The 24,575-nt window shown below is 39.2% G+C and overlaps 2 long non-coding RNA genes across 4 annotated transcripts in view; one reads left to right on the plus strand and one right to left on the minus strand.

Annotated features, from left to right (window-relative positions):
• The window catches only part of LOC125620735 (uncharacterized), a 213,498-nt gene that overhangs the window by 166,277 nt on the left and 22,646 nt on the right, over positions 1-24,575 (plus strand). The window contains exons 4-5 of one of the 3 annotated variants that reach the window (XR_007352299.2): positions 2,189-2,289; positions 7,734-7,839. This is a non-coding gene — a long non-coding RNA (uncharacterized LOC125620735). Of the gene's footprint in view, positions 1-2,188; positions 2,290-4,880; positions 5,765-7,733; positions 7,840-24,575 lie in introns of those variants that run through there. The other 2 variants (XR_007352301.2, XR_007352302.2) reach the window with 2 other exon arrangements.
• The window catches only part of LOC125620736 (uncharacterized), a 328,147-nt gene that overhangs the window by 110,907 nt on the left and 192,665 nt on the right, over positions 1-24,575 (minus strand). The gene's annotated exons all lie outside the window — the stretch shown is intronic.

Below are 24,575 nucleotides of genomic sequence, written 5' to 3' on the forward strand. Positions count from 1 at the left end.
ACTGCTGTTGCTTCTGATCTGCAAATCTTTACATCCACAATAGGTTTAAGGAAAAGAGAAAAACTAACTAAATAAATAAAAAATAAAGTGAAATAATCATCATCCCAGAGAAATCTAGGTATTTAATGCTCTTATTATGTATGAATTTTGTGTAAAACAGAGAATTTGATTTACTACTTAAAATTATAATGTATTATTATCATTATTTTATTATTATATCTATTGCATTACTACTTAAAGACATCAGTCAGGGATCAGAATCCAATTAAATGAGGCCTTGTACAATAAAAAACCAACAATACACAAGGACAGTCCTTGCCCCAGAGAGCTAAGAATTTAAGTGAGAATGTGGGAAATCTTGTACTTTGAAATTCTATGATGTAAATAAATACATTCCATCTATAATCACGATCTAGGCTCTGGGTATTCTTTGCTACATTTAGCTACCAGTAACTATTTGCCTCGTTTGTTATGTTGTCTGCTTTCACTTAGTTCCTGCGATCATCTGAGGATTTGTGTAAACCTTTTTATGAATACAGTATTTATTTTAAAAGTTCTTATACTTGGAACATATCCATTTTAACTACAGATAAGAGCTACCATGATTATATACTTGTTCTGTATAGGAAAATTTTGATGAGAACAAATAAAAGTTAACAAAGCTACATCTGATCATTCTGAAAAAAAAAACCCACATATTCCTAACTAATTGGTTAAATAATGGTTTGCATTACTTCAGTATGTTCTTTTTCTGAATCCCTTGGAAGATTTCCAACAAGCCAGAACACTGCTGCACCATGCTGGTGAGCCCTATGTGAATCGCATCTGTGCCGTTGTTTTCAGCCTTCTAGGCTTGAACATATTGAAACAGTCAACATTTGACAGTTAAGCAAATGGGCTATTTTTCTTACAGAAATAAATAAATCTAATATCATGCTGGATTCCCAAACCCTAATATTATTCTATTCTAAAGAATGACTAATTGAGCACAAACATAAACCATCGCTGGATGCATCATGAAAATTTGTTTAATTTCTAAAAAACAGAAACCGCAAACTATCAAACTCTTCCTTTTAGTCCTGCATTAATTAAGGATAAGGGGCCTGATCCAAGCCCTTTGAAGTAATTGGAAAGACTCCTACTGACTACAATGAGCTTTGGGTCAGGTGCAAAGTGATGTGCTATAGTTTTAGTGAGGCTTTATTTAGCCTTTAGAAAATGTAGATTTTTTTTTTAAAAAAAGGGTATTCTAAAGCTTTAAAATAGTGTTTTTCAAAGTAATGTCTCAGAATGCAATCAAAAGCAGGTAGATAGGAAACTTGTGATATTAAATATAAGCCACATCTCTGACTGACATCTTGACTAGGGAAATCTCCCACTTCATTATGTGCCCCTAAAAACATTACATTCATCTTCATCAATCTGTATAGGAGCACTATGGTTTTACTTCCACTGTGCCATAATGTTAGTGTCTTTAATTTTGCAAGGTTTGTTGAAAAGTACTGCAATGTCATCTTCAGAATCAAGGTCAGTTAATATAATTTAATTGGCTCTTCTGAAACAAACACAAATGACAACTATCTCATGATCTGGGTTCAGACAGAATCCAAGAAGATGGAGCATTCCATGTTGAGCTCTATATAAGCCCCAGTACACAAGAGAAGTGTTTCCATCTTCATGAAAGTTTGAATTGCCAGATACTCATAAGAGCAGAGGTGATTACATTTGAAATTTGTTTGAAATTCCGACAAAACTTTTTATTAGAAGTGTAGTGGGAGGTTCGATAGAAAGCTCAATTTTTGACAAAAAAAATATTAGAAAACTTGAAATTCAGGAAATTCCAACCTGTTTTTCTTGGGAACTTTTCAAAAATACAAACTAGATATAACAAAGGAGGAACTCTTTAGGGGGTATTTTCTTTTTTCTTTTTTTACTTTTAGGCATGGGTCTTTCTTCTTCAGTATCACCTAGTTTCTTCACCAGCAATCAGTTAAAATGAATGACTAGCCAGGGACTGTGGAATGTACTTGCTGCTGATTGTCCAGTGGCTATGCATTGAAGTTTTGCTTCTTAGATAACATAAAACTAATTTACCAGAGGGACCACCTACTACCCAATCTCCTGTATTGTCATAACACTGGAGATTGATGTGTTTAGAATTGACTGTTCTATGTTGTTTTCTCAATAGGGCAGGAGTCAGTGACCTTGGCATGGTCTCCTTCGGAACTTAACTGGATTTTCTTGTATATGAAGCAGCAGCTGCACGGATCCCAGAGTAGCTGTAAGGAGGTAAATGAGCTAACCCAGGAAGGTCTCATTTCCAGGCATATTCTAATGCCTCCATAAGCCTTTTTCTAGGTTACAGAGTATGTGCTCGATGTGAAGGATCTGTATAACTTGATCACAGCATGTTTAAAAGTCCAAGAAAAGAACTGGGTGAATAATAGATGAAAGAAGTTGTCCATCTATGCTGATAAATGCTAGCAGAACTATAGAGAAAATGTTTCATATTGCAGTTGAAAAACACCATTATAAATGATTGGTTAAAGCAATCACATTCAGACAAATACCAGTTCCCAGCAAGGTAAATGTACGTGCTCTCTTCTTTCCTCTGTAGTTTTTATATATATATAATCCCCCTCTTTTCTTTATTTTGCTGGGATGATTGATATTAAAGGTTTGTCACAATTGCACTCTACAAGCAACTCCAAAGTACATTTTCATGTTAACCTGCTATAGACCTTGGGCCATCAAATATGTAGATGGCCATGATCTTTTCTCGTACCAAGTTAGTAAACAGCTACAATAGTTCAAATGGTGGTGACACTGCTTCATCAGAGAATGTGAAGAAGAGATGATGTCAAGGCATGCATGCCAGCTGAAAGTGTAAGCAAATAAAAAGAAACTATATGAAGAGATTGGACAGATTTAGAAATAATATCTGAATATTATGCAGCCTTCTAAAGAGATTGAATGATGAAGCCTTGTCCTTGTTATGCTAGTTTACAGAAAAGACACTTCATGTTGCTAAAAGCGTGACATGTGTATTGTTATAGGTTCATAGATAAGGTCCTACTTAATTCGTGATATTGCAGAAATTGTGGCTTCCACACTATTAGGCTTCCACTGCAATTTTGTTTTAAATTAGCTTACTTTGCACACTCCAGAAATATCTTGGAAAGTTTAGGGCAGGGGTGTAACCAAGGTGGGTGAGCAGGGCAGCCGCCCAGGATGCAAAGCAGGAGGGGGAGGGAGGAGAGGAAATGGGGCAAAAATGAGGGGGAAAAGAGTCGGGGGTAGAGCCCAGCAGTGGGCATGGTATTACCACCCTTACTTCTGCGCTGCTGCTGGCAGCGGTGCTGCCTTCAGAGCTGGGCTCCTGGCCAGCAACTGCCGCTCACCAGCCTCCCACCTCTGAAAGCAGTGCAACACTGATGTCTGTCTACTTTGGGGACAAAAGCACCCCTTGCACTATCCATATAGGCAATCTATTCCTATGAAGAACAGGAATCATCTCTATGGGGGACTTGTATACAGGGACCTTTGCTAAATCAAAGTTTGCATGCACATAAACAGGTGGACCATATCCACAATCAATGAGCCAGACGGAGTGAGATCTATGGAGGCATGAAAGATAGTGCTGTGTTGTCAAAGGCTGGGGAGTCAAGGAGCTGATCCACAACAGGCACAGACAAGGCTCCTTCAAACTAAGAGCAGGTACTAGCAAGGTACCTCACAGTCCTGGGTATCCATGAGAAGTGTTACAATGACCTTTGAGGTCCATTCTAGCCCTTCATGTCGATGATTCTATGCCTTTCCGATATAGAAAAATCCCTCCATACCTGATGCATTTCCTCCCCAAGTAGCAGGCAACTGTTTGATTTGCTTGTCTGCCTGGGTTTCACCTGTTGTTTTTATGGGGGGCTGAAGGTTAACGTTGCTATGCTATAATCCAGAGAAGGAAGCTATCACACTTCTATAGTGCTCCACAAGATCAACTACTTCTGTTAAAATGTTGCCTGCCATAACATTTATGAGGCATTTATATTATTGTGCCTTATGTCAAAATATGTCATGTTAGTTATTTTATATTAGGCATATGCAAACTGGCATATGGAATGAGACATTTATCACACAGCAGGGGAACAGGTATCCCAAAACCTCTTCCTTAGATCCCAGAGGCAGCTGTAAGCCAGACAAAGATCTGACTATATTCTTCACAGCAAGGATCACACACGCAATTAATGTATATAAATGCAATGAGACAAAAATTAACTGTCAGCTGCGCCTCGGCAATGATTCTTACAACAGTCTAAACATTCTAGGAATGACGTCTCAGGTGAGGTTTGTGTGACTCAGAAAGGAAAATAGTTAAAACATTTTCTAAATACCCTAAGCTGCAACCTCTTCCTAAAAAAATGCAAAGCCTCAGTGGCTTCTTCAAAAATCCTTCTGATTGCAAGATTACAATCTGATTACAATCATATCGTCAGAGAACAAAACCAGCAGCATGGGCAAAATCTTGACCCCCATCGAAGTGGCAAAACTCCCATTGACTGTAATTGGGCCAGGATATCACCTGATGTGACCCATCACAACTAACCAACGCTGTTTCAGTTTCAAGTGGTATCAAATGTTCATAATAGACTAGTTCATAATCAATCCATTGAATAAAAGAAACCCTCAGAAAAATTGTCAAGTGAATCTGAATGACATACATTTGTGGAAATCATAATCTATTCATGGATATTCAAAAGCAAAAAAGGGTTAAATTAATCAAGTATTTGCTGAGCTTTATTTAAATTCTGTTAACTATTTTTCTCTGTTTTTATTAACCTGTATTTGGACATATAATATAGTATTCAATTTCTTTGCCCCAGAGCATTCAGAATGACAGAGTTTGAATAGGAGTGGAAAAGCTGGAGATTTAGAGGCAGAACTGAAGAAAGCTGTGACAGACAAGAAAAAGAAAAATGAAAGATCCTTAATGACTCCTTAAGGAGATATCCAAGAAAATGTAGTTTTAAAGGGTTTTATATTAAATTATCTATTTTCTAGTAGGATAGCTTTTCAGTTTTGTGCTCGCTGTAATATTTTAGGAGACAGCAGACGGTACTATTTCAAAAATGCTAAACAGTAACTGTTCAGTCAGCTAGATCTTGGAGAAACGTCTATTGTTAGTTGTGATGCAATTCCTTTTAGAAGCTTACTTGCACTGATATAATGTTGTTATACGTTGGCTTCTCTGAATAATTTCTAAGGCTTAGCTGTTCATAATAGGCTATACATACTCTTGCAGACAAAAGCATCATGAAGTGTCAAAGATTAAAGTAACCTTTCTAATACAAGAACATTTGCAGTGATATGGTTATTGGAACTTGCCAGCTGAAAGCTTTGTTCTATGGAAAATTTGCAACTTCAAGGCATAAGCAGCAACACTGATAACTGGGTGGGAGAACAGGAAACAACCACCATTGCTGCCAGGTGACAATTATACCTTCATTAAAGGAATGTATGCGTGCTGCAAATTACTGCAGCACTTCTAATGGAGAACGATTTAAGCAAGCTCCTATCTGTGCCTGCCATTTGTTAACAGAATTGTGATCAGTCTCCTGATAGCATTGGCTCAAGCAGGAGTGAATAAGCAATTAACAACAGTGTATAGTCCCCTGAGCACGATAGACTTCACATCCTTGGTTATGCTGACTGAAAATATTACTGTGGAAGTCCCACTTATCCTTTTCCAGCCACTGTTACCCAAACATGAACAGATCAATAAAAAATTCTACACACATCCCCAAATCAAGGAAAAATGTGTAAATACTATGAATCCCCCTAATATTTTGCAAATAAATCTTAATACAAGTAAATTTTAATACAATTTATTAACAAAGAAATAAGTAACCATTAAAAACATCTATATCTCCCAATCATCATAACTTGGAGGTGATCTCTGCTACAGCTCAATCTGGTTTTCTCTCCCTATAATCAGCTGTAAGCTGAAGGATCAATAATAAGCATCTGTAAGTGTCTGAAAGACAAAGACCAAGAAGGAGGAAGAATTGTTTAAGGTGGCCCATGGGGTTGGAATAACAGGATGAAACAAAGCAAGGGCTGAACATTAGAGAAGAAAGGCTATTAAAGAGATGTATTAGATTGTGGAATAATCTTCTAAGGGAATTGGTGGAAGCCCTATCACTTAAGATACTTCAACTAAAATGGACAAAGCACTAGGAAAACTACGGTAAGAGAACTATTCTGCAGTGGCAAGGCAATAGACAACATGATGCCATAAACAAATCTTGTTTTGCCCTACTTTCTATGATTCTGTGACCTAGAGAGGTTTTCATTGGGGAATAATAGATTCTTGTATAATTACTCTTTGTTGTGGTCTTTCTGGTCTTCGTACTTCTTTTGTTTTCTCTTTAACTACGTTTAAAAGTGTTTCCGCTGCAGTGAAATATAGTGGAATAGAACAGCTTCTGGAGGGAACAGTTAAAATGTATATTTATCCAAACCAAAACTTAGCCACTTTGTAAGTTCACTCATAGTTACTGTGAAGAATGAGGGAGTTATGTGTATTTTTTTTATAAATGTTACATGCACCTCAGTTTATTATCCTGCCTGACTGCAAAGAGTTAAATCAAAGGAGACTGCGGGGGGAGGGGCGGACAAAACAGAAACAAAACTATGAGGTTCTGTCTACAGAGAATGACAAAGGTCCTTGAGGAAACAATGGGGAAACTATGAACTGGAGAATATCCCCTACCTGACTCCAACAGGCTGGCCAACATTTATTCTTCCAAGAGCTGATCCTAGGATTGGAGGGTATACTACATTTTTAAAGATGCTGGTTTAGGGGAGTTGAGTGCACTGTCAGCAGCTGCCCGGTGAGAGGCTGACAGAGACACAGTGAGAAGGAGACACAGAAACTGCAGCAAGCAGGCTGCTAATCCCTATCCTGAGAGGGATAACTGAAGAGAATTTACAGAAGTTTGCATGGAAAGATTATGGTGTAGGTAAGGCCCATGTGTATAGGCCTTTTTGGTTTTAATCCTTTGCTCTACATGCTATTTATGTTGGATGAATAAATAATGCGTTTTGAAAATGCTGGTTTTGAGTTAAAGATTCCTGGAGAAAAAGAGCTTACAGGTGCCTAATTCAGTTGGGCCTATCAGGTTAATGTGATTGGGAAATAGGGGGCCTGCAGCCCAGAGATCCAGTCCAACAGTGGTTGAATTGCATGGTTCCACCCAGAGGCAGTGAAAGAAGCAAATCTGTTCCCAAAAGTAGGCATTCATGAAGGACTAAAAGGGGTCTAAAGCACACCTTGCCCTGTAAATGATGCCCTGTAAATTACCATTATGAAGGCCAGACACAGATGCGAGGTGGCAGTTAGAGCCTATCTAAAACATGTTCATGTTGACAACACTTTTATACCACACCAAATCAACATGTATTCATTTACTCATATTGCATCCTGCCCAATATGAGTAAGAGAGTGTATCAAAATCTGGTCCTATATTAATAATTATATGTGCTAGTCTGGAGTGGTATGAATTTGGGATGACTACATTATGGAGGTCATCCCAAAGAAGTGCTGACCACACCACTCCATGATGCATTGTCTATATGACCTGTATGCTATTGAAAAACTATTTTTGTTGTCATAAAGAATTTTAAATATTTAATTGAGTTGTCTATTTCCCCCATCCCTCCACTTGAAAAACCAGGAGCCTTAGCTACTATGAATCCAATCTCTGTGTGGGGAGGAGCCAGAAAAGCCTCTAAAATGACCTAAAATACCTTTGAATTCCTCAGAACATCAGGATTTTAAAGGTAAGACTCTTGAATACTTCAGGGCTAGAAGTGTGTCTTGCATCCATTTGTAAAGGTGGAATCTCTGCTGAGCTGCAGATATCAGACTTGACTTTAAAGTCTTCATTTTAGTACATATAGAAAAGCTGTCACTGCTCCAGGACTGGATCTCACCTGTGCTGCACCTACAGCAAATGTAATTTTGGGAGAAAGAGGAAGAACCATTTAGATGGAAGGTTGATTTTTAAATAAAGGCCCCGCAGTTTGAAGCTGCTCAGGAATTTGGGCTGTTAGATTGCATCCCAAGGAAGATGGATTAATGGATGAGAAAGCAATGCAATCAAGGATGCATAATACATTTATTACATAACTATTTCCTTCATGTATACATATAGATATCTATGCAGCCATACTTCATGTTAAAGTGAATAGCTGTGTGGCTGCTGTGGAAGCTCTATATGCATCATCGTTAATATTATGCAAAAAAAAAATGCTGTGGAGAAAATGTTATTGCTTCTAATAAAGACAACACTGCTGACATGACAGCTCATAATATTCTGACTAATATGAACTCTGTTGCTACTTCACACAAATGACTGTAGTAAGATAAATTACTTCTCTTATAATGTGATTACAACCAATACAATTAGTGAATAACATCATTTGTGGGACAGAACATTAATATTAATATTTCATATATTTATATTGATAATAAAACTAAAGAAAACAAGTTAAAAATGCTCATGTAATAAAACTTGGAGAAACTGGTTTGGTGACCAAGTTCTGTTTGTTTTTATGAAGAACTTTCACAAGCAAAGGAATTCTGCCCAATTCAAGGCAATAGTCAGGGACCTTAGAGCTTCCACAGGCCTCCAAAAATCTATCTATGACAAATTTGCTGAACAGGCTTCTGTTTTTAAATAAATTACCTGGGGCTTGATCCTGCAAGGTGCCGAGTGATCTTCTGAGGTGTTTTTGTGTGCCCTCTGCTAAGAGCTAACGTAGAGAGCTGCACAAAGGAAACCACTTGCAGTGCACACCAGAGCAAGTTTTAATGGTCCTACATCACACAGGAGCTATGCTACATACATATAGATAGATAGATAGATAGGGCCCTACCAAATTCACGGGCCATTTTAGTCAAATTCGCGGTCATAGGATTTTAAAAATCGTTAATTTCATGATTTCAGAAATTTAAATCTGAAATTTCACAGTGTTGTAACTGTAGGGATTCTAATCCAAAAAAGGATTGTGGGCAGGTGGGGTCAAAAGGTTATTGTAGGGGGGTTGCCGCCGCCAGCAGTAAGGGTGACACCTTACTGCTGTCACCCTTACTGCTGGCAGTGGCGCTGCCTTCAGAGCTGGGCCGCCAGAGAGCAGCACAGACGTAAGGGTGGCCTGGTGTGGGCACCTGGCCAGCAGCTGCTGCTCTCTCACCACCCAGCTCTACAAGCAATGCAGAAGTAAGGGCAGCAATACCGTGAGCCACATACAATAACTTTGTGACTCCCCCACCTGCCCCAGCACCCACTTTTGGGTCAGGACCCCCAGTTTGAGAAATGCTGGACTCCCCCATTAAATCTGTATTGTACAGGGTAAAAGTACACAAAAGACCAGTTTTCACAGTCCGTGATGCATTTTTCACGGCCACGAATTTGGTAGGGTCCTATATATAGACAAGCACTCTTGTAATACCCTCAACTCCCACGACTTCACTGGGAATTGAGGGTGATCAGCATCTTTGTAAGAGACACCAGAAGCTTAAAGGATCAAAATAGGGATGAGTAACAATTGCTAATATAAATTCATTTTAATGCTGGCTTTAATGAAGATCAGAATTGATGTTGTGAAGGGTAATGGATTCTTCAAGTTTTGTGGGCCAATTCATAGACTTTCAATTCAGACTTTCCGTCTCCTATTGCATTGCATGATGTGGTACGTAAGGGTGATGAACTGGTTTGGATAAATCTGAACATTTATCTAAAATACAAACTAAACCTATTCTGATGTGAAATGTTTTGATTAACGTGCTTCATCAGTTAGCGGTTACTGTTCCTCTTCATTTACAAGTTCCAGCCTGACCAAACTAGGATGTGCCAAAAATCTCACAAAAAACCTCCCATCTTCCCACAAGTTTTCCAGCCCAAATCTGCAGACTCAATATGTGTGAATAAACATTAGACAAGCACACAAACTTTCTGAAAACAGACCCTCCTAACCTTTTGAGATTTACCCATCACTAGGTATGCAGCAACCATTTAGGGGAGGAAAATTGTAATTCCTAGTGTTAACAGACTAGGAATCATCATCACGACCTTCTGTAGATCATGCACAGTAAAAGATAACCTAGCATCATGCTCCTGAAATGTGAAAATTAGCTACAATGTATGCACAGTACATTATTTCAAAATTTTATTAACAGGATTGTAAAAAAAGGTCAAAATCCATTCTTTGGCAGAGAGTTTATATGCAGCTTTAAATGATGGATCATACTGACTGGGGAAGAAATGTTTTTCACCTGCTGAGCCAAAGTCACACATTTATCATTACTTATGAATTATGGGTCAAATCCTCAGCTGGTGTAAATCGACACAGATCCATTGAGGTATACCTGCAAAGGATCTGGCTTTATATTTCTTCATTTTTTTAAACAAATTGTCTTTTAAATAACATTATGAATCAGATTTTCACTCCGGATACATACAATTGTTTGCACACACAGGACAACTATTTGTGCACATTAGCAGTCATTTATCACTGTGGAAGTTAGGTTTGCAGCAATCTGATTTGCATGCACAAGGACAAGTCTAAAGTATGCAAATGTGTGCATGGGCTGACTTTTTGCAAATAAAAAGAAATGAGGCTAACTGAAAATTTGGTCCTACAGGATGGATTTTTAACTCCAGAAAAGTTTTCTGCCATATGCAAAGATGTGTATATAATTGTGAACCTAATTTGTGACAGCAGTTACAGTAATTGTAGGTTGGGTATTTGTGCTTGAAAATGACTGGCCATTTGTGTACGCAAATATAAAATGTGCATGCACAATCACAGTAATGCTACACATAGATTCACTATGCCATTGTGTGCACACTTTTGTACAGGGCCAAAAAGGTTCTCGGGTTTGGAAATAGGCCATCCATGTCCAACTAACTCTAGCAAAGCCAATAAATTCATAGTTAAAGACAGCACTGATTAAACTCATCAAGGATTTATAGGCAAATGTAGTATGCATGTGAGATGGGCAGATTTACACGATTCCAACAGGCTGGATGAACAAGTTTACCAAAATTAAGTAGTGAAACATGACAAGACATGAGTTATGGTTCATTTATACATATCTACAGTGACTGAGTGGTAGATCAGCAAGAAGAAATGAATCATTATTATATACAGTAATTCAAATCCTGGACTTGTGTATTGTAATTGTACAAAACCCACCCTTCTAGTATGAAAGCTGGAGCTATTACAATATAAATTGAGAAGACAGACAAAAGGTTGGAGGGGAAACAAAGACTCAGAGCACTGGAATGATTTGCTTTAAGTCATACAGTAGGTCAGCGGCAGAGCTGGGAAAAGAACCCAGTTCTCCTGAGTCCTTGTCTAGAGGCCTGTCCACCAGTGGCACTGGAACACCTAATAGTGGGGGTGCTGAAAGTCAGTCCCCTTACTCCTGTCCACCTCCCTGCCCCAGAGCTGAGGGTGGGACCCTGGGTGCGCGGGGCCAGTAGCTGGGAGCCCGCGGGTGCTGCAGCACCCCCTGCACCTCTAGTTCCTGCGCCACTGCTGTCCACTGGACTACAGTGCTGCTTCTCACAAGTAAACAAACACAAATTATTTGTTTCCAGCCAGGCAGGGTGCACTCACGGGAGGAAAAGGGGAGCGAGAAATCAGGTCGACTGTCATAGCAGAAAAACAGGTCACTCAGGACACATTTTCCATTGGAAGTGGTTGTAAATCATATATAAAAACAAAGCCCAACTGATGTCCAGTAAAGTACATATCCTTTCAAATGTGAGACCGTACACAGTTGCTGGAACTAGGGGTTCTGGGGGTGCTGCAGCAACTGCTGGCTTGAAGTGGTTTCTATTATATACAGGGTTTACAAGTCTGGTTCAGTGGCTCTCAGCACCCCCGAGACCATATGTGGTTCTGGGGAAGGCTTCTTTGAAATGGCTGGTTATTGCCATGCCTTGAAGGGGTTGCTGACAAAGAGCCAGATTGTCACAAAATGGCCCAAAGGAAAAGCCATGCTGACCTAGGGCTCTGCTCAGGAAAAATTATGCATGACAGTTGTCCAGCATTGTGAAAAGTCTTGTATATTATCAAGGCTGATTAGAAAAGGAAAGTTGGTGTGATTTTCTACTAAAATATTTGAAGTGGTACAATGCCTAGTGTGGAGACAGTTATATTGTTATAAAGGTGCCTATAGTGGTATAGCTTACGCCCCGTCCCTTAAAGGAAATACCCTTTTATGGGTATAACTGCGTCCAGATGGGGTTGTGTGTTCTACCCTTTTAACTATACCAGTATTGTTAAATCGTCACAACTTTTATGTGTAGACAAACACTAAGAAAAAGATTCTACAAAGAAGAGCAAGTAGCCTTTTAATAACTTAGCACAGGACATTGTGTGCTGTCATGATCTTTGATTAAGCACCAGTAAGGCAAAGTACCTGCAGCCTCTGCACAGTGACAAAGATTAAAATGAAAGGTAAACAACCATAAACCAGCCTTAGTTCAGAGGAAATCTTTATTAGCCAATAGCAATGAAACTATTTAACACAAGCGGGTTACATGGGCAACAACAACAAAACCAAACCATAAAAGAGCTCAATTATTTCAACAGTCCTTAAGCAAGTTAAATTCCTCCTATAATTCTAAGTAAGTATCGGATAACGGCTTTATTAGCCAGGGTGATACAAAAACACAGGAGTTTGCCTTTAAAAAGGCAATCAATCTGAACATGAAAACCAGAATCACTCAGGCAAATATCTCAGGAAGATTTCAGTGTCTACAACTGGACAAATTTAAAACACACACACACACACACACACACACAAAGAAAGTGAAAAAAATTATCACAATCTAATCTTTGAGGTCCCTTGACAAACCAGCAATTGAGCGAATATAATTCATTAGAACCTAATTACAAAAAAATCAATAGTGCAATTTAGCCCAAACCAAAACTCATTGTAATGTGCTGCATACTTGAAAACTTGGATCTTTATGAACAAGGCTTGAATACCACTGTATATTATCTCACGGAACACTTCAGTACAGCAATTAGCACTGGCAGTTCCACTTTACTCAAAACGGATATTACAATAAGTGGAACCATTTATAGAGCATTTGTAAACACCCACTCCCAAAGTTCCAGTGGAAAAAAGAAAAGAAACAATACTAATGATAACATTCTATAAATCCAGTTTAAAGGCAAATCCACCACACACCATCCAAACTCCTTTCTTCATGGACTTGGCTATTGCTACCACAGTCTGGGCAGTTAGGGGCAAAATTTTGTCCTCAGCTACACGCAGGCTACTGTGTTGATGTCACTGACACTGCAAAAGGGAAGGTGTAATTTGACTCAGAATCTCTTTTTTATGAGAAAGTTAGATAGAATTTAGTAGTGGTGAGACCTAGAAGATTCCACAGAAATTATCCTAAAACATAATAGAACATAATAACTTTTCTAGGTGCTTTTAACCTGTCCTGAGAAATTTAATAGAAAATGATCTCTCTGCTATAGAAATAATTTTCTATTAAATAGGATAGGATAGTTCAAAAAACCTACATAAAGTTCATCATTTTCTATTACGTTCTCTAAGACTGTTTCAGGAGGGTCCATATTTTACATTCTCTATTTCAACAATGGGCTACACATTTTTAATCCCTAGGCATCTCTCTCAGAGCAACAGAAATAATTCACCCTCTGCAGCCACAAAACTCTATATGGACACTAGCTCACTCATTAGCACTTCTCCTAAGCAGGTTTGTATATCCTCTAATCAATCAAGCTTATTTCAATTAATCTTAATTGTCCTATTGGGGTTCTCAGCTACCAACAACACAGGCAGGAATCACAGTGCAGCCTCAATGACTTAATCTGTTCTTTAATAATACCTCTGGGAGTTTACAGTGAACTAACCCTCAGTTCATTCTGTGGCTTTCACTTCACATAAGTCATGTCCCCGCAATCAGACAATTCAGACAATTCAGTCCATTCCATATCCTTATCAGAGGTTTGCTCAAGGATAGAGAAAGGAGGAACTGGAAGAGAGAAGGCTTTGTGATCTTAATCACTATAAGCACAGGACAAGAAGCCTTTATACAGATCCCTCAGGGCCTTAAAGACCAATCAGCAACAGTTCTCTGGGATAAAAGGAAGACCAGTCTGGGAGTTATGGAGTCATTTAGGATTGACATATACCCAATACCAAGTAGACTACTCTCTGTGTCAATCATAGTATTCTGTCTATTGGACCTTGAAATGGACATTATTGTCTCAACAGCAGGAGTTTAAAGTTTGAAGCTTTGGAACCAGCCAGAGGCTGACATTTGATGGGTAACTTTCCACTCAAACTATCAGATCACTTTAGGGGTGGAACTTGAGATGAGCGCCAGCTTGAGGGGCAGGAAAGTGAGGGAAGGCAGCACTGTAGTCGTAAAAGGAGAAGTGAAAATCCCCAGAATGTGGCCCATGTGAAAAAAGGAATGTTAGACCTGGATATGAAAACTTTCTCTTGGGAGGGGAAGGGCTTGAGCAGGGAGGTCTCACTTTTTGTTACAAATTCCTAGCAGGGAAAAAAAAAAAGCTAGATGTATATGGGTGTGTTTTATAGCACAGGAGACCTGGGTTCAATTCCCTACTGTGCTACAAACTTCCTGTTTGACCCTAGGCAAGTCGCTCAGTCTCTCTATGCCTCAATTCCTCATCTATACATTGGGGTTAATAGTGCTTCCCTACCACAAAGGGACATTGTGAGGATAATTAAATACACTAACAATTATGAGGGGGTCAGATACAATGGTAGTAGAGGCCATAGAAGTACCATAGAATCATAGACTTTAAGGTCAGAAGGGACCATTAAGATCGTCTAATCTGACCTCCTGCACAACGCAGGCCACAGAATCTCACCCACCCACTCCTGTAACAAACCCCTAACCTATGTCTGAGCTACTGAAGTCCTCAAATCGTGGTTTAAAGACTTCAAGGTACAGAGAATCCTCCAGCAAGTGACCCATGCCCCACGCTGCAGAGGAAGGCTAAAACCCCCCAGGCCTCTGCCAATCTGCCCTGGAGGAAAATTCCTTCCCGACCCCAAATATGGCAATCAGCTAAACCCTGAGCATGTGGGCAAGACTCACCAGCCAGACACACAGGAAAGAATTCTCTGTAGTAACTCAGATCCCACACCATCTAACATCCCATCAAAGGCAATTGGGCATATCTACCGCTAATAGTTGAAGATCAATTAATTGCCAAAATTAGACTATCTGATCATATCAACCCTTCCATAAACTTATCAAGCTTAGTCTTGAAGCCAGATATGTCTTTTGCCCCCACTGCTTCCCTTGGAAGGCTGTTCCAGATTTTCACTCCTGTGATGGTTAGAAACCTTCATCTAAATTTCAAGGCTAAAATTCCTGATGGCCAGTTTATATCCATTTGTTCTAAATGACCATCAATGAAACTGAAAGACAAAGAACATTTAAAACTGATAAGAGGAGGGGTTTTTTAAACACAGTTATCCAACTTTGGGGCTAAGAGTGAAACCAGATTCAAAAAGGATTAGAGTTGTATATAGAGGACATTCATGAGTTCATTGGAAGGGATCACACACAACATACTAGGGAAATAAATACTCATGTTGCAGGATACAAGACACCCATAATCTGAGTGTGACAAATATGGCAATTTCCTGCAATATCCTGGAGAAACCTTACTGAATTAAGTTAAAGATCTTGGGAGTTCATTTGCATTTTTAATACAATTCCCAAATAATGCATAAATATTGTATGTAATGTCTCTAGGGGGGACCAATGACTAATGTAAACCATGGTAAGTGTTATGAGCTTCAAAGAACTATATGAAACAATATGAAACACTTAAAATTAAGTGGGTTTCCCAGAAAATTTCTAGGAGATGAGGTACGCAAATATGACTCCTCAAGTTGTGCAAGAACTCTGCCTTTTGAAGCTTTGCCCTGGGGAGTGGATCTTTTGTCTGGCTGATTGCCTATTCACAGTCACATCAAAGACCCCAAAACTGTATGAAGAAGTAACTCACAGATTCTCATGAGTGTTCTTGTTCTGCGCAAAAGGAGTCATGAACCGGTAACCACAGGAAAACCACTGAGTGGAGTTTGAAGGATTGTTCACCATCCAGAGACCTGTTGGAGTCAGGGTGTGATCTCTGGATAGCTTATTACCTGCTGCAGGGATATTTTATTGTTTGTGTTTTCTCTTTAATGCTTTTACCTTTAGAATAAATGTGCTTGCTTAGAAAGAGCTGTTTGGTAGTAATTATATTATTTACTGTCTCTGAGGAGAAAAATAAAGCAGGCCAGCTGGGGCAGCCTAACTTTGCTGGGAAATTCACAATAGGCACGGAACTGTACAGCCTGGAAATATCTTGTTCAGGAGGGAGAGAGACACGTGTCTCTGCCCGAGAGAGGCAATGTCTGGGGAACCAGCAGCCAAAGAGTGGGTGCTCTTAGTGGACCACGAAGTGGGAATACAGGTGCAGTTGCCCTGAACTGTGACACTGAGGTTAGGAACAAGCTTCCCATATGGACGAGTGACCCAGAACTGCCCACAATGGAGGTACATGCATTTATACTTGGAACTGTCAGTGCTGATGGGATATTGGTCTAGATGGACCATTGTTCTGAGAAGGTCTGGCAATTCCTATAAGCTTATATCCCTTCTGCAGAGAATGATCTTTCAGCTCCAGGTTCAGAGGTGCACAAAGTATTTTCCTTTACCTTACTTGGAAGCTATCTCCTTCTTCCAACAGCTTTCTTAAAGAATCCATAGGTTTTTCTAAAACAACTAATGCCATTTGTCTTCATGCAGCTGTGTTATGATCTATTAGACCTATGTCAATGGAAAGAAATGCAAACCCAAAGGATGTGGCACCATACAGAGGTCTAGGCAGATCACACAGAGGCTGTGCATACTTTCCGGCACATCCACGAAATAATAGGAAGTATGGTTCCCTCCAACAGAAGACTGAAGCTGTTATACATTTATGCAAATATCTATTATATTTAGCTAAACAAAATGACAAAACAAAAATACATACCCTGTCACCAGTGCAACAAAACCCACAGACAAGCTCTTGCCAGCGTGTATCATCAGTGTGTTTGATTACCCAGTATGAGCCAGAAGCTTAAATAACCTCTAATAGGCAACAGTGAAATGACGCATGGTGACAAGTTAAAAAGGTACGGAAATATTCTTGCACCAATTATAATTACGGCATATAAACTAATAACAAGCAACAGCATTTTGAACGAGTGACTTACAAGGGCAGAGATAACAAATACCAATGAAAGAGCTCAGTAATTTTACTAATACTCAGAACAAGGTCATGTCCTTCAATAATTCCAGCTAAGTACCAACCGACAGTTTTCAAAGCAACACACACTAAGATTCAGTTTCATATTTGACAGCACAGAATTCACATGAACTATTCACAAGGTTTGTGCCACAAATGGTGGAATGTTTATGACACTAGTTATTCTCACAAGTTTTTTACCATCTTGGGCTTCATCTGAACTGGATGAAGTTCCAGTTCCTCTTTTGTTTCCTATCAATCTCAGAATAAAAACCTTAGGTTCCAGTTCTAATCTGAAATTCAGGGGTGTGGCAAGGAGTCAAATGTGTGCATCTGGTTTAGGCTCATCCTCATTTAATACATAAAAGAAACTGTTGGCTTGGTGCTTCATAATATATGACACAGTTTATAAAAGCATAAGCTATATGTTACAAAAATCAGCTGTGGAATTTGGCCCCAAAATAAAAGTACCACTTGCAAAAGCTTGTCCTTTGCTTGTACCAGCTGAACCCCACTCTCTAGTGGGAATCTGCCTGGGTTCTGGCATTAGGATCCTACAGTCATGCATCAATACAACCTTTAAGAAAGCGCACAACTGTATCCAGGTCTGAAGTTTGGGGAAGTTCAGGTTCCTGATCATGTAGTCATTTGCCCACACATAAGTCTAAGGGCAGGTCTACGCTACAGCCGGGATTGACGCGCTCAGATTGATCCACTAGCAGTCGATTTAGTGCGTCTAGTGAAGACCCATCAAATCGACAGCAGATCGCTCTCCAGTCAACCCCTGTACTCTACCCGCAATGAGAAGAGTAAGGTAAGGCAACGGGAGACTTTCTCCTGTCGACCCCCCGCTGTGTAGACCCCGCGGTAACTTGACCTAAGGTACATCAACTTCAGCTACGTTATTTACATAGTTGGAGTTGCGTAGCGTAGGTCAACTTACCGCAGTAGTGGAGACATAGCCTAAATGAAAGGAAGGGAGGTGAGGAAAGGTATTGTGAGGGCAGCTGACAGTATTGTTATGGTAAGCATCACCAGATGCCACTATTATATGTAGTTTAGTAGTTCTTTTTTGTAGCTTGCAAGCACTGTTCTGTCCTTTAAGAAATACTGTATTGTTCATTTTGTGATGCAGGTTCTTTCTAAAGAAGCTGTTGTAAACAGGACAATTTGCTCTCTGCCTTCATCTCTCTGACTAGAACCAATTCTTGAGGCAGACTTTGAGTTTGAGAGCTTGGGGCATTGAGTGTTTGGCTGAGATTTCTGAGAGGGGATTGCCTGAGTGCCATTTCAAGAACTAGTATATAGGGTGTAAAATAAACAAATTGCAATAAGAATATACCCAGATTATGAGTTACTGATTTCTCTTCCAATAGGAAGCTGACCTGCAATGCCCTGACATATGCTACCAGTCAACAGAGGGCAACTGAGCCCATGGCCATTGCATCTGAGGTTTTGGGACAGGCTATTCTGTTATCAGGAATTAACACCACAATATGGAGGTTAACCATATTAACACCATCCTCCAGATCATATATGAAGATATTGAACAAAACCGGCCCCAGGACCGACCCCTGGGGCACTCCACTTGACACCGGCTGCCAACTAGACATGGAGCCATTGATCACTACCCATTGAGCCTGACAATCTAGCCAACTTTCTACCCACCTTATAGTGCATTCATCCAGCCCATACTTCTTTAACTTGCTGACAAGAAGTCTGTTCCTTCAGTGGGAAATGGTTTGGGCACTAGGTGGGCAAGTACAGTTTATCCACATTTTACAGATTGGGAAAACAGAGAAACATGAAGTGACTTACCCGAGGCAACACAGATGCAGAGCCAGGTTTAGAATATATGACCACCTAACTCCATGCTCATTCCTCCAGCCTGCACTACCTCCTGCCAAGATCCTTTTTATACTGCAAAATGAATTACGAGACACTAGTAGATTTCATTTGAACTACCATTTCAAAGTTCCAAAGAAGAACGGTCTTCTATGAAATTCTGAAAAACCTAATCTATATATAGGAAGGGAAATCCATAGACATTTTTCATGCGTCTGTCTAGATTCCTTTCAAACCTATAGGCAAAAGTTTCTGAAAAGCCTTACCCTGTATAGTGAGAAATACTGGAATTAGGCTTCATCTACACATTATTACTTGAATGTTATTATACCTAAAGCTGAGGCATAGATAGGGTTAAGTTAACTATTATTTTGGGGAAAAAATTTCAGTAAGAATAATAAACCAGACAGTCTCTCAGTGGAGCTCTGCAGTGCCCTTAGAAGAGTTTCAAAATTTCAAGGATGCCTTGCAGAGACTATACAGCTCTGTTTTTACAAGATCAACATAAACATCATTTGTTATTTTTGAAGAAAGCATTATTACAAAGTGCAAGATGCTTAACTATTGCAAATTTTGATTGTGGCAAATTAACCATTCTGGGGCCAATCGTTGTTGTTCCTAAACGATTTGCTATATGGAGAAAAGTTCAATTTAAAACATGATTGTCAAGATGGTGCAAGTAGTATTTATGCCCACAAAGGACAGTGCAAATGGAAAGCTAGTGGGATATAGGTGAAAAAATGTGTATGTTTTAGCTAAGGTGAGTTTCATTAGCACACAGTGAAGCTGAATGCATGTTAAGTTGAACAGTGGAACTTTATTAAACCCTGTGTGCTGCTCTGTCCACGTGGCTACATTGCTTCCAGGCCAGCTCCTCACATTCACTATTTTCCTAGTGTCCCCTCAATCGCAACCCTCATAAGGAAAATGGGCCTTCTGACTCCGGTTCCACTGATCATGATACAGAATCTGGCCAATAAAATGTTGCACCTGCAATGGAATCTTCAAAGGAGCATCCTGGCCACAAGCGACATCATGGGAGAAAAAGTTTTGGATCAGAAAGTGCACTCTTAAGTGTCTGCACCGGTAGAGAAGCCCATGCCAGCTAATCTGCATTACCTCATGAGACCAGTCAAGTTATTCAGAGCTGCCAGACACAAAAAGGCATTTGTCTGGCAGCAATTTGTGGCTGCTTGCACTAAGCAGCCTAATTCCAATGCACATTTCAGACAAAGTCAGAGAGGAAGGAGAAGAGAAAACCTAAACATTCTGAAGACAATACAGAATGCAGCCACAACTCCATCCTTGTCCCCTCCCCAAGTCCCTGTTCCAAATCAGGCAGAGCAGGGATCTGAACCTGGGTCTCTCACATTGCTAGTGTTATTGGCTATTTTTCATTTGGGAAGTGGGGGGGGGGGGTGTCTCACTCTCTCTAAATATCATCCTGTACCTGAGAAACCATTCATTTGTTTTGTTGTTGTTGAAACTGACCCTTGCCTGCAAAAAGTTTGGTTTCAATGAATCAACAGTTTCGGACAAAAACCCATTTAACCCATTAACTGAAAAATTCCTGACTAGTTCTAGTATCCCGTGTCAATGGAGAGTTAATTACTACTGAGAAGCATCAGAAAAACATAGGTTTTAAGGAGAAATTTGTAAGGAAAAAAAAAAAGTCGGGGAGATTGGTGCCTGGAACAATGGTGATTGTTCCAAGTATAAAAGAGAATAATACGTGTTCTGGAGAGTATTACACTTTTGAGGAACTTCTTTTTACTGTAGAATATTTAATGATTCTTTAAGATTAGCATGAAATTAATTTAATAAGTCATCATACAGCTATTTCCATATATTTCACATTTCCTGGTTTTCTCCATGTTCAAACAGCTCTTAGAATATTTTTGCATGTAAATGTAATATTTTTGCAATTCATATATTTCAAAATATTATGAGAAAGGAATGGTAGAAACTGGAACACAGAAGGAGTAACATAGAAAAAACATCCAGTTCATAACTTTGACAGATCTATCTTAATGCAATAAGATAAAAACTCAAATATTCTCAAACACTCCGAGGTGTGGGATAGCGGACTAAAATCCTGGTGAGTCTTATTTAGAACATCACACGCTGCTCCCTACAGCAGTTATTTCAAGGAAATACGGTGCTATATCACTTGTACATTTTTATGGTTTGAAGATTCTTTTCCTTGTTACACTGCAAAAATATTTTCAGATTTGATTACAAGTCAACTGAAGTGAGACAAAACAAAAACAAGTTTGATTAAAATAATTCACTTAAAATAATTTGTTGAGAACTATTGTTCTCTGCTTTTGTCCCTGTCCCATCTTCATTCTCATAGAGAAGGTGGGTTTATTAACTATTTCACTTTATCTCTATACTTGGCTTTGTTCACTGCGTTTGTTTGGCTTACTGAGCTTCTGTTAGATGAGGTAGAGTAGCAGGACACCGCAGAGACATTTTTCTGAAACACGCTTTTCAGGGAAAACTTGTCTGCTATTATGTATTTGTACAACACCTAGCACAATGGAGCCTAATCTCATTTGGGGCCTCATGGTGCTGCTGAATAGCAAGAATTAATATCTAGTACTTTGTGTGTAAGAATCTTTTCCTAAATATCTGCTTGGACTATGATTTCACCTGCAGTTGGCTTTTGAATGTGAGTTAAGGTGTTAAAAGGATAGTGCATACATTGAGATAAATCTTGATCACCTTATTCATACAAGGGAGACTCACATCAATAGGAATAAAAACCAGAATTCAGCAAGGTACTTATGCACATGAGTAAATCCATTGACCTTCTCATGTGCTTAAACTTAGGCATGTTTTTAAGTACTTTGCTGAATCAGGACCAAGATACGCAAGACTTGGACCAAATATATTAATCTTCCAAAATCCATGACAAGTCAGGAGTCTTGTTTCCTTCCAGTGTTACAGCAACAGTTTCCCCTTAATTCTGTAGTGTGTTTGGACTAGTTTCAGAAATCGTTGTACACTCCGCTATGTTCTAATATGTAGGTAGGTAAACAACTCTTCTTCACACTTCCATTTGTGGCAAGAAAATTATGTCAAGCTGAGGCGCTGAGAAATTCCTAAACAACATAGAACTTGTTTACATATAATTGTCATGATTAATAATAAATGTGTGGGATGAAAGCTCCCCTGAAAATATGGCATATACCGGCAACATTTTTAAATAGGCTTCTTATTAAAAATGTCCATCAATGGCACTATAAGTTTGTTCTGTAACTAATAATTTTGCTGCCAATAATAAAATAAAACACATCTCTGAAGTAACTTTATCCTGATAACAATAATCAGATTCCAACACATCCCTCCTCATGTTCATATATTTACATTGTTCTTCCTTTTTAAGTACACACTTCCTTTAAAATGTTTATCCACTTAACATACAAAGAAACAGTTTCACAACAAGTACAAGCATTACTTAAATATAGATGAAGTGGCTGGCTAGCATTCTGATATCACAAGCAGGTCTTTGAGCACTTGCACTGAAATAGATTTGTTGATGTGAAGATAAGACCCTTTGCTATCATGAGATACTGTAGTAACAATATCATCAGCAATGATGCATTTGTCATTGTTCCCAGGGAGGTAACTGTGCAGTTACACACTGTTTTGCTGAAACAATGGGATATCATTATAAAGTAATGTCTATGTGGAACAAATTCATTGCCCATATCTAACCAGTGAAATATTTTTTTAAAATTTGTACAAATAATATCCAAGGCACTCCAAGTATTATTTTCATACTTGTGATGCACGAAACTTGCTTTCACACTTTGAAGAAGCTACCAACTGTCAAAACGCTGGAGCCAGCATTTTTTCAGTCACAGCTGATCCTACCAGCACTAATCACTGAAAAAACAAACAAACAGATCTCTCCAGATGAACTGGAATACAGAACTTGAAGTATAAACTCATGAACAACCTATAAACTGGATCAGAGTTTTAAAAAGGCCTTTAAACTCTGACCCAGCTTATAAATTGTTCTTTGGATGAGCTATTACCAGCAGGAGAGTGAGTTTGTGTGTGTATGGGGGTGGGGGGGTGAGAAAACCTGGATTTGTGCTGGAAATGGCCCAACTTGATTATCATACACATTGTAAGGAGAGTGATCACTTTAGATAAGCTATTACCAGCAGGAGAGCGGGGTGGGAGGAGGTATTGTTTCATGGTCTCTGTGTATATAATGTCTTCTGCAGTTTCCACAGTATGTATCCAATGAAGTGAGCTGTAGCTCACGAAAGATTATGCTCAAATAAATTGGTTAGTCTCTAAGGTGCCACAAGTACTCCTTTTCTTTTTGCGAATACAGACTAACACGGCTGTTACTCTGAAACCTGTTCAGTTCAACTATTTTTTATTTGTGGCATTTGAAATTTGAATGAATGTTCCTGAATGCTCTTTCTATGCAATTTGACCACTTGTTTCATTAAATCTGCTAAACCACTTTGCTCACGTACAGTGTAGCACTTGAAGGCTTTGCTCCTATATCTATTTTTATTGTTTCATAATAAATATTTTGTTTCTCCATGAGACTTTTTAAAAAATAATCATCTATGAAGGTGTCCCATGACAGTCCCTTTCACTTACATAATTAACAATAGTTAGTAAGACTTTGCACTAACTTTGTCTGTTATTCCTGGCTCTTGAGACACCTTACGGACATTGAAGGGCCAAATCCTGCTTTCCTCTCATATTAATAGGCCACTGGTAGCTCAGTGCAGGATTTGAGCCTGTATCTTACAATACACCTTTGTGAGGTATACGTAAAAAAAACACCAATTTCAGTAGAAGGATTTGGCTGAGATTTTCAAAGCCGTGTAAGAAGGGATTTAGTTCTAATGGATGATATGTCGTTAAATCTCCTGTATTGCTTTAAAAATGTACACCTTTCTACTTAGGGCCACATTTGTCCTCTACTACTTAGGTCCCAATTCCACACTATTGCCAGGAGTTTTGTCATAGTCTTCAACATAGTTACTGTACTGGCTGTGTTTGAGGGAAAACAAGTAGATTTTTTGGTGCTGGATGGATTACAAAGCCCTGACAGAGGCACTGGAGCAGAGTGAGAGCCTCCCTCATACGAAGACAGGGCTTGGGCAGCATTTGCAGACTGGAAATGCCAAGCTAGAGAAACGCTCAAGACTATGGGAATCAGCTCAGCTGACTACTAGCAAAAGCCAAACTGGGATGGGATGCAGTTGTACAGGACAGCCTAGCGTGAGACTATTTCATTGCTAATGCAGGTTGAGCGGATGCCCAGATACAAGCCCAGAGTGCAAAACTACAGACACTCAATAAAACCA

The sequence above is a fragment of the Caretta caretta genome, chromosome 12 (assembly GCF_965140235.1).
Source record: "Caretta caretta isolate rCarCar2 chromosome 12, rCarCar1.hap1, whole genome shotgun sequence".
Lineage (NCBI taxonomy): Eukaryota > Metazoa > Chordata > Testudines > Cheloniidae > Caretta > Caretta caretta.